The sequence below is a fragment of the Piliocolobus tephrosceles genome, chromosome 10 (assembly GCF_002776525.5).
Source record: "Piliocolobus tephrosceles isolate RC106 chromosome 10, ASM277652v3, whole genome shotgun sequence".
NCBI lineage: Eukaryota > Metazoa > Chordata > Mammalia > Primates > Cercopithecidae > Piliocolobus > Piliocolobus tephrosceles.
The window spans coordinates 22,357,334-22,367,370 of NC_045443.1; positions in this window are offsets into that span (position 1 = coordinate 22,357,334).

Here is a 10,037-nt window from a genome sequence, read left to right on the forward strand (position 1 = left end):
TAAAAGAGAAATATTTTTAAATCTTGAGACCTGTGGAAATGGAAACACAGCCTCCCAAAACTTGTGGGATGCAGCAAAACCAGTACAGGGGAAATTTGGTAACAATAAATACCTACATTAAGAAAAATGAAAGATCTCAAATAGAAAAGCCTTAATGTTACGCCTCAATGAACTAGAAAAAGAAAAAAACTAAGCCCACAATTAGCAGAAGGGAGAAAATAACAATGCTCAGAGTTGAAATACATAAAATAGAGACAAGAAAAACAAAAGACCAATAAAATGAAGAGCTGATTTTTTGAAAAGAGAAACAAAATTTAAAATCCTTAGCTATACTGAGAAAAAAGAGAGAAGACTCAAAAATGAAAGAGAAGACATTATAACTGATGTGACAGAAATACAAAAGATCATAACAGATTACTATGAAAAATTACATGTCAATAAATTGGATAACCCCCAAAAGAAGGATAAATTACTAGAAACACAAAACCTACCAAAACTGAATCATGAAGAAATACAAAATCTGAGGAGGTCTAAAATTAGTCAGGAGATTGAATCAGTAATCAAAAATCTCCCAACAACGGAAAGTCAGTACCAGATGACTTCACAAAGGAATTCTGCCAAACATTTAAAGAAAAATTAATACTAATTATTCTCAAATGCTTCCAAAAAATTGAAGAGAATGGAACACTTCCAAACTTATTTTATGAGGCTAGAATTTCCATGATACCAAAGCCAGACAAGAAAATTACAAGTAAAGAAAATACCAGCCAAAATTCCTTCTGAACATAGATGTAAAATTCTCAACAAAATAGTAGCAAACCAAATCCAACAGCACATTAAAAGGATCATACACCATGATCAAGTGTGATTTATCCCAGGGATGATTCAACATATGCAAATCAATAAACGTGATAAACCATATTAACAGAATGAAGGGCGAAAATCATATGATAATTTCAATAGATACAAAATGTTTTCAAAATATTCAACATATTTTATAATAAAAATTCTCAATAAATTTTATATTTAAAAGGAATATCTCTCAACATGATAAATGTCATATGTAGCCAGTCCATGGCTAACATCGTATTCATCATGAAAAGCTGGAAAGCACTTCCTTTAAAGTCAGGAAGAAGACAAGGGTGACCACTCTTATCACTCTATTCAGCATACTACTAAAAGTCTTAGCCAGAATAATTAGGCAAGAAAAAGAAATTTTAAAAACATTCAAATTGGAAATGAAGCAGTGTAATTTACAAATGACATGAACTTTTATGTGGAAAACTCTAAAAGCTGCACCAAAAAAACTGTTAAAACAAATAAACAAGTTCATAAAGTTGCAGGATATAAATCAACATACAAAAATCAGTTGTGGCCAATGCCCTAACAACAACCTAAAAGAGGAATGATGAAAGCAACCCAATTTCAGTAACATAAAAAAACAGTAAAATACTCAGGAATAAATTTAACTAAGAACCAAAAGATTTGTACAATGAAAACTGTAAGACATTGATGAAAGAAACTGAAAACATACATGTGCAGCAACATAGATGGAACTGGAGATTAATATGTTAGCTACAATAAGCCAGGCACAGAAAGAGAAATATAGTATGTTCTCATTCATATATAGAAACTAAAAACATTAATCTCATGTAGACAGAGAATAAAATAATGGTAGTCAGAGGCTGGGAAGCAGGTGGGAGTTGCCAGGGGAGAATTAAGAGAGGTTGGTTAATGACCACAAAAATACAGTTAGATAGAATGAGTTCTAGTGTTCAATAGCACAGTAGAGTGACTATAGTTAATTATAATTGTGTATTTCAAAATAATTAAAAGATAAGATTTTAAATATTCCCAACACAGAGAAATGGCAAATATTTGAGGTGATAGATTATCCTAATCACATTTGAATATTACATATTGTGTGCATGTATCAAAATGTCACATGTACCCCCAAATACGACAATTATTACATATCAATTTTTAAAAGCAAGAAGAATTGAAGATATATATATAAACAAAAAGTCATCCTGTGCTCATGGTTTGGAGGAATAAATACTGTTAAAATGTACATACTACCCAAAGCAAACTACAGATTCAATGTAATCCTGATTAAAATTCCAACAGCATTTTTTTACAGAAATGGAAAAAAATCCTAAAATTCATAGGGAACCACAATAAGACCCTAAATAGCCAATGCAATCTTGAGAAACAAGAACAAAGCTGGAGACATCACACGTCTTGATTTCAAAATATATTGCAAAGCTACAGTAATCAAAACAGTAAGGCACTGACATAAAGACAGACACAAAGACCAGTGAAACAGAAGAGAGAACCCAGAAACAAACCCACACATATATAGTCAACTGATTTTCAACAAAGGTGTCAGTATCACATAATGAGGAAAGAATAGTCATTTCCACAACTGGTGTTGAGAAACTGGATATCCACAAACAAAAAGAATGACACTGGACTCCTATCATATATCATACACAAAAATGAACACAAATTTATTAAAAACTAAATGTTGTATCTGAACCTATAAAAATCTTCAAAGAAACTATATGGGAAAATCTTCTTGACATTGATCTTGGTGATGATTCCTTAGATTTGGCACCAAAAGCACAGGCAACTAAACCAAAAATAAACAAATGGGACCATATGAAACTAAAAAGCTCTGCACAGAAAAAAGGAAACAACAAAATGAAAAGGCAAACTACAGAATAGGAGAAAATATTTGCAAACCATATATATGATAAGGGGTTAATATCTAAAGTATATAATGAACTCATACAGCTCAATATCATAAAAAAAGCACAATTAATCCAAGGACTTGAATAGACATTTTGCCAAAGAAGGCATACACATGGCCAATAAGTACATGAAAATGTGGTGAACATTACTAATCATCAGAAAATGCAAATGAAAACCTCCATGAAATATCACCTCACATCTGTTAGGGTGGCTATTATCAAAATGATAAGATCAGTATTGATAAGGATGTAGGGAAAAGGGAACACTCAAGAAGAACATATCTGTACTCCCACGTTCTTTATGATATTATTCACAGTGATCAAGCTATGGAAACAATCTATTGATGAATAAATGGATAAATAAAACATAAACATATATATTATATACATTATATATGTATGTACATACATTTCATATACGTATAGAATGAAATATTATTCAGACATAAAAAAGGAAGAAAATCTTGCCATTCATGACAACAACATGGATGGATCTGGATGGCATGATGCTAAGTAAAATAATCCAAGCAGAGAAAGAAATTTTTGTGTGGAATCTAAAAAGAACAAGAAAAGTTCAAACTCATAGAAAGTGGAAGTAGAATGGTGGTTGCCAAGGGCTAGGGAGCAGGGGAGGTGGGGAGAAGTTGGCCAGATGGTACAAATGTGCAGTTATAAGATGAGCATGTTCTGAGTATCTAATGTTCTGAGTATCTAATGTACAATATAACTAGAGCTAATAATACTGCATTGTATACTTGAAATTTGCTGAAAGTATAGACTTTAAGTGTTCTCACATTTTAAAAAAGCAATTATGTGAGGTGATCCATGCATTAATTGAGTGTGATAATCATTTTGCAATGTATATCGAATCACCATGTTGTACGGTTTAAATATATAAAATTGTATTTGTCAGTTATACTTTGATAAAGCTGAAAAAAGAAAAAAGTAGGCAGATTATCCAGGCCTAATTTAATCACATAAACCCTTTTAAAATCAGAGTTTTCTCAGGCTGGTGGTAGAAGAGAAAGTCAGACAGAGCTGAAGAATTAGAAGTATTTGATGTGAGGGAGGTTCTCTGTTCCTTAGATGAAGAGGGCCATGGGTCAAAGATTTAAGAGTGGCCTCAAGACCTGCACATAGTCCCCAGTCAACAAGTAGCAATGAAATGAGGACCTCATTCCTTACAGCCATGAGAAGTGAAATTCTTCCAACAACCTGAATGAACCTAAAAGTGAATTCTCCAGATAAAAATTGGACCCTCCTAGTAAGATCCCAGCCTGGTCAACACCTTGATTTTTGCTGGAGAGACTCTAAGCAAAACACGCCATCAAGCCCACTTGGACCAAGAGAACTATGAGACAATAAATGGGCGTTGTTAGAAGTCACTTAAGTTTGTGGCAGTATGTTACATAGCCATAGAAAACTAATGTACTTCTTCTGTAAAGCATCTGTTCACACTTTCGCTCATCTTGTTTTAACTGGGTTATCATTTTATTATTGAATTGTAACTTTAAAAATATATCTATATATTTAATTTTAATTTTTAATGTTTGTGAGTACATAGTAGGTGTATATCTTTATGGGGTACACGAGATGTTTTTATATGAGCATACAATGCATAATAATCACATCATGGAAAATCCATCCCCTTAAGCATTGATCCTTTGTGTTACAAACAAAACAACTATACTCTTAGTCATTTGTAAATGTACAACTAAACTGTCATTGACTACAGTCATCCCATTGTGCTATCAAATACTAGGTCTTATTCATTCTTTCTATTGCTTTTTTAAAAATGTATTATGCATATGTTATTTGTCAGCTATATGTATTGAGAACATTTGTTGCCCATTGGTGGCTTGCTCTTTCATTTCCTTAATGGTGTTTTTAAGGAATATTTTAATTTTGATCAATTCAAATTAGCAATGTTTATTTGTTTATTTAATAGCTTAACACATTGACTTTCCTGCCTAAGAAATTTTTGTCTAGCCTAAAATCATAAATATATTCTCCTAAACTTATTTTTAGGAACTCTATGGTCACAGTTTTTGTGTTGGTTCTGTGTTCTAGTTTTGGTTTACTTCTGTGTAAGATATAAGGTAGGCATTGAGGCTCATTTTCTCATTTTTTTATGTGTGGACAAAATTCATTTTTAAAAAAGCAATCTGTTCCCCCATTGAATTACCTTGGCATCTTTGTTGAAAATAACTTGACCATACATGTAAATCTCCTCTTGAACTTTCTGTTCTATACCATTTATCCATGGCTATTTTTTGCCTATACCATTCTGCTTTATACTGTAGATTTTTAGTAAATTTTGAAATAATGTAGAATAAGTTCTCCAAATTTATTCTTCATTTTCAAGATTACTGGAGTTATTCAATGCACATTTCATTTCCATATAAATTTTGAAATTAATTGGCTTGTCGGTTTCTACAAAATTCCACTAATATTCTGATTATGATTGTGTTGAATCTGTAGATCAATTTAGGGAGATTTATATCTTAACAACCATGAGTCTTCCAATCCATGAATACAACATGTCACTCTACTTAGCTAGGTCTTCCTTTATCTCTCAGCTATGTTTTGAACTGTGTTCAGTGTACATATCCTGTATATACCATAGCTCACTAAATCTATCTCAAAATATTTTGTGATTTTGATGGTACTGTAAATGGTATTTTTAAATACAATTTTCTAATTGTTCATTATTAGTATGGAAATGTCTTTGTATCCTGCAACATTGCTAAATTAACTTATAAATTCTAGTACTGTTGCAGATTCCTTAAGATTTTCTGTGTTCAGGATGGTATCATCTACAAATAAAGACAGCTTTACTTCTTTTCCATTAGTATTTGTTTCTTGTCTTATTACACTAGGTATCACCTCCAGTATGATGTTGAATACAAATAATGAGAGTGGACATCATTGACTTGGTCTCAGTATGAGGGGTAAAAGGATTCAGTCTTTCACTATTAAATATGATATTATGGTTAGGATTTTTATAGATTATTTTTGTCATATCAGGGACATTTCCCGTTATTCATAGTTTGCTGAGTTTATTATGAATTGTTGTTGAATTTTATCAAAAAATTTTCTGCATATATTGTGATGATCATAAGCTCTTTCTCCTTTATTCTAATAGGCCAAAATGAATTGTTTGATTGTTGAGCATTAAACCAACCTTGAATTCCAGGGATAAGTTTTCCCTGGTCATGATACCATCTATATATTCCTGAATTCAATTTACTTATATCTTATTTATAATTTCTTCATCTATCTTCATGAAGGTCATTTTTCCATTCCTTTCCTTTTCTTTCTTTTTTGTGGTTTAGGGGTTGTTTTTTGTTTGTTTTATCAGCAATGTCTTCATCCAATTTTGATATTAGGATTCTGCTAGTCTCATAAAATAAATCTGGAGGTATTCCCTCCTCATCTGTTTTCTGAAATAATTTTGTTTAGTTATTATTTCTTCCTTAAATTTTTGGTAGAATTAAAAGTTGAGATCATGTGAGCCTGGAATTTTCCTTGTAAAATGGCTATTAACTTCTTTACTAGACATGCTGGTACTCAGATTTTCTATTTCTTCTTCTGTCAGTTTAGATAACCTGTGACTTTTAAGGAATTAGTACATTTATTCTAATTTATTGAATGCCATGGCATAAAGTTGTTCATACTATTTCTTTAGTATCCTTTTGATGTATACAGAATTTTTATTGATATCCCTTCTTTCATTCCTAATATTGCTAAGTTATAGTTTCAATCTTTTTTATTGATCAGTTTAGCTAAAGATTTAACCATTTTCTTTAGCTTTAAAAATACTTTTTGTTTCATTGACTTTATATTTACCACTTTTATTTGAAATTTTTTCTTTGGCTCATTGGTTATTTAGAAATGTTTGTTTTAATTGCTATGTATTTGGAGATTATCCATATATCATTTTAAAACATTTATTTAGCTAAGGTTTATTTAGGTAAAATTTGTATGCAATAAAATCTAATATTTTTAGGGTAGCAGTTTTTTAAGTTTTGGCAAATGTATACTGTCACGTAACTACCACCATAATCAAGATATAGAATCTTTTCATCACCAGCCAGTGTTGGGGAAGGAGGCTCAACAAGTCTCTCTAGCAGGAAGAAGAGCATGTGCCAAAGCACAGAAGCTGAAAGAATCTTTCATGCTTAGAGAACTTTGAGTAATTTAATGTGGCATAAATAAAGATAGAGTGAGCTATTAATAGAAAGATTGCCAAAGTGAGCTATTAATAGAAAGATTGCAAGAAGATTGTGATGGGCATATATTTCAAGCTAAACAATGTGGAATTTCTTCTCAAGTTTTCTAAGCAAGTGTGAGCTGCTATGATCAGTTCCCTGCTTTTAAAAGATCACTTTTCATTCAATGTGGAAGATGAATTGGTGGAGATAAGAATGGAAATAAGGCTACAAAACAGAAAGCATGAAGAGTAGTCCAGGTGAGAGATGGTGAGTGCCTGAATTGTCACAGTCACAGCAGGACAGGGAACTAGATTATTATGGAAGCATAACTGTACTAAATAGTTCCTTAATTGCCAAATGCTGCAGCCTCTTTTGGCCTGGCTTCTCTCTATCACTTTGATACTCTTGGTTAACTCTTCCTTTTTAAAAGCTTTGCTTCCTTTAGTTTGAACACATCAATTTTTCTTCTCTTGTCATAGTTTGCCTCTTTTCAATTTCTTTCAATGACTCATTTTTCAGTACTTATTCCTAAATGTTGGTTCCATTCTACACTCTTTTTTCTTTTCTTTTTTTTTTTTTTTTTGAGACAGGGTCTCACTCTGTCACTCAGACTGGAGTGCAGAGGCATGATCTTGGCTCACTGCAATCTCTGCCTCCCAGGCTCAAGCAATTCTCCTGCCTCAACCTCCCAAGTAGCTGCGATTACAGGTGCATGCCACCACGTCTAGCTTTTGTATTTTTAGTAGAGACGGGTTTTCACCATGTTGGCCAGGCTAGTCTCGAACTTCTGACCTCAAATGATCCACCCACCTTGGTCTCCCAAAGTGTTGGGATTACAGGTGTGAGCCACCGTGCCTCTCTTTTAAAAGAAAACCACCTTATATACTTGCTAGAAGAGAACTTATTCGCCCCCGTGGCTTTAGCTAATATAAATGGTAAAAAGTATAGACTTTCCTGAAAATTTTGTCACTGCCTGTTCTCAAAGGCTCGATTTCCCCAGCTGAAAATGGGTATGATAATGTTGTCTCTCCTAAGAGGATTGTTGAGATGACTTAATGAACTCTGTACCACATAAAATGTTTGCCATACAAAAGGTATTCAATAAATAATATTTCCCTTAGTTTTTCTTCTCTCAAGGTTGACTTCTCTAAAAGGATGTCCTATAGGCACTTTGGTAAATACTATAATATTATCTGCCCAGCATCTTTGTCCTAGGATTTTTTTCCCTCTCTCTATTAGGCTGGTGCAAAAGTAATTGCAGTTTTTGCATTGTTGGAATTTGCCATCTAATATTGGAATACATTCTTAAATAAATGCGGTTATGTTATACATCATTTTTTTCTCATGATTTATTACTTACTGTTTATTTTATGTTTAGACTATGGAAATGATGTTTGGCAAAAAGCAAATTTGAGCAATTTTCTTATTCAAGTTCAAAACAGGCTGTAAAGCAGCAGAGACAACTCACAACATTAACAACACATTTGGTGCAAGAACTTCTAATGAACGTACAGTGCAGTGGTGGTTCAAGAAGTTTTGTAAAGGAGACAAAAGCCTGGAATATGAAGAGCATAGTGTCCGGCCATTGGAAGTGGACTACAAAAAATTGAGAGCAATCATTAAAGCGAATCCTCTCACAACTACAAGAGAAGTTGCTGAAGAAATCAAAGTCTATGATCATCTGGCATTTGAAGCAAATTGGCAAGGTGAAAAAGCTCAATACATGGATGCCTAATGAGCTGAGTGAAAATCAAAAAAAAATTGTCGTTTTGAAGTGCCTTCTCTTATTCTACACAACAATGAACCATTTCTCAATCAGATTGTGACGTGCAATGAAAAGTGCATTATACATGACAATCAGCAATGACCAGCTCCATAGTTGGACTGAGAAGAAGCTCCAAAGCAATTCCTAAACCCAAACTTGCACCAAAAAAGTCATTGTCACTGTTTGGTGGTCTGCTGCTGGTCTGATCCCCTATAGCTTTCTGAATCCAAGTGAATCCATTACATCTGATAAGTATGCTCAGCAAATTGATGAGATGCACCAAAAATGGCAATGCCTGCAGCTGGCACTGGTCAACAGAAAGGGTCTAATTCTTCTTCAGGGCAATGCCCAACCACATGTCCCACAATCAACACTTCAAAAGTTGAACAAATTGGGCTATAAAGTTCTGCCTCATCCACTATATTCACCTGACCTTTCACCAACCAACTACCACTTCTTCAAGCATCTCAACTTTTCACAGGGAAACCGCTTCTACAACCAGCAGGAGGCAGAAAATGCTTTCCAAGAGTTTGTCGAATCCCGAAACATGGATTTTTATGCTACAGGAATAAAGTCATTTCTCATTGGCAAAATTGTGTTGACTGCAATTGTTCCAATTCTGATTTATAAAGATGTATTTGAGCCTAATTATGACTTAAAATTCACAGTCCAAAATGGCATTACTTTTGCAGCAACCTAATACATGATTTCTGTAGGAGCTGCAATGTTAGTTTGTTACCCCAGACACCTAAATGCAGCTCATTTGACATGTAACGGGTGCACAGCCAAAGCTAGACCATCAGGATCTTTCCTCAATATTGTGAAATTGGAACTGAAAAGAAAAGAGAGAAGAAAAAGAGAGCTCAGTTCCTCCCTAGGTGACTGAACCTGATAGAGAGAAATAGAAAGAGAATAAAGGAGATCTGCAGAGAGCCAAGAGAGTCTAGATGGCACTGGTGTCCCTTAATCTAGGCCAGCAGCTTATGTCCTCCCTTCAGTTGTGCCAAGATCCCTGTGGATTCCTCATTTTGCTTCAGTTCACCAAAGAGAAACTCTGTGTTAGGAGAAAAATGTCCTAATATAGTACCTTAAACTCTCTATGTCTATAATTGAGCTTATTATTCTCACCACTCCAAACTACCCTAATTTCCTATCTCTGTCCAGGCTGCCACTAGCCCTGTAATAGTCATACAATTGTAATAGTCATACAATTTAGACACCTCAAAATCTGTTTTGCAGCACCCACATCCAATTGAACATAAATGCCTCTGAAATTTACCTATCACTTCTCTCTTTCCTTCCCCA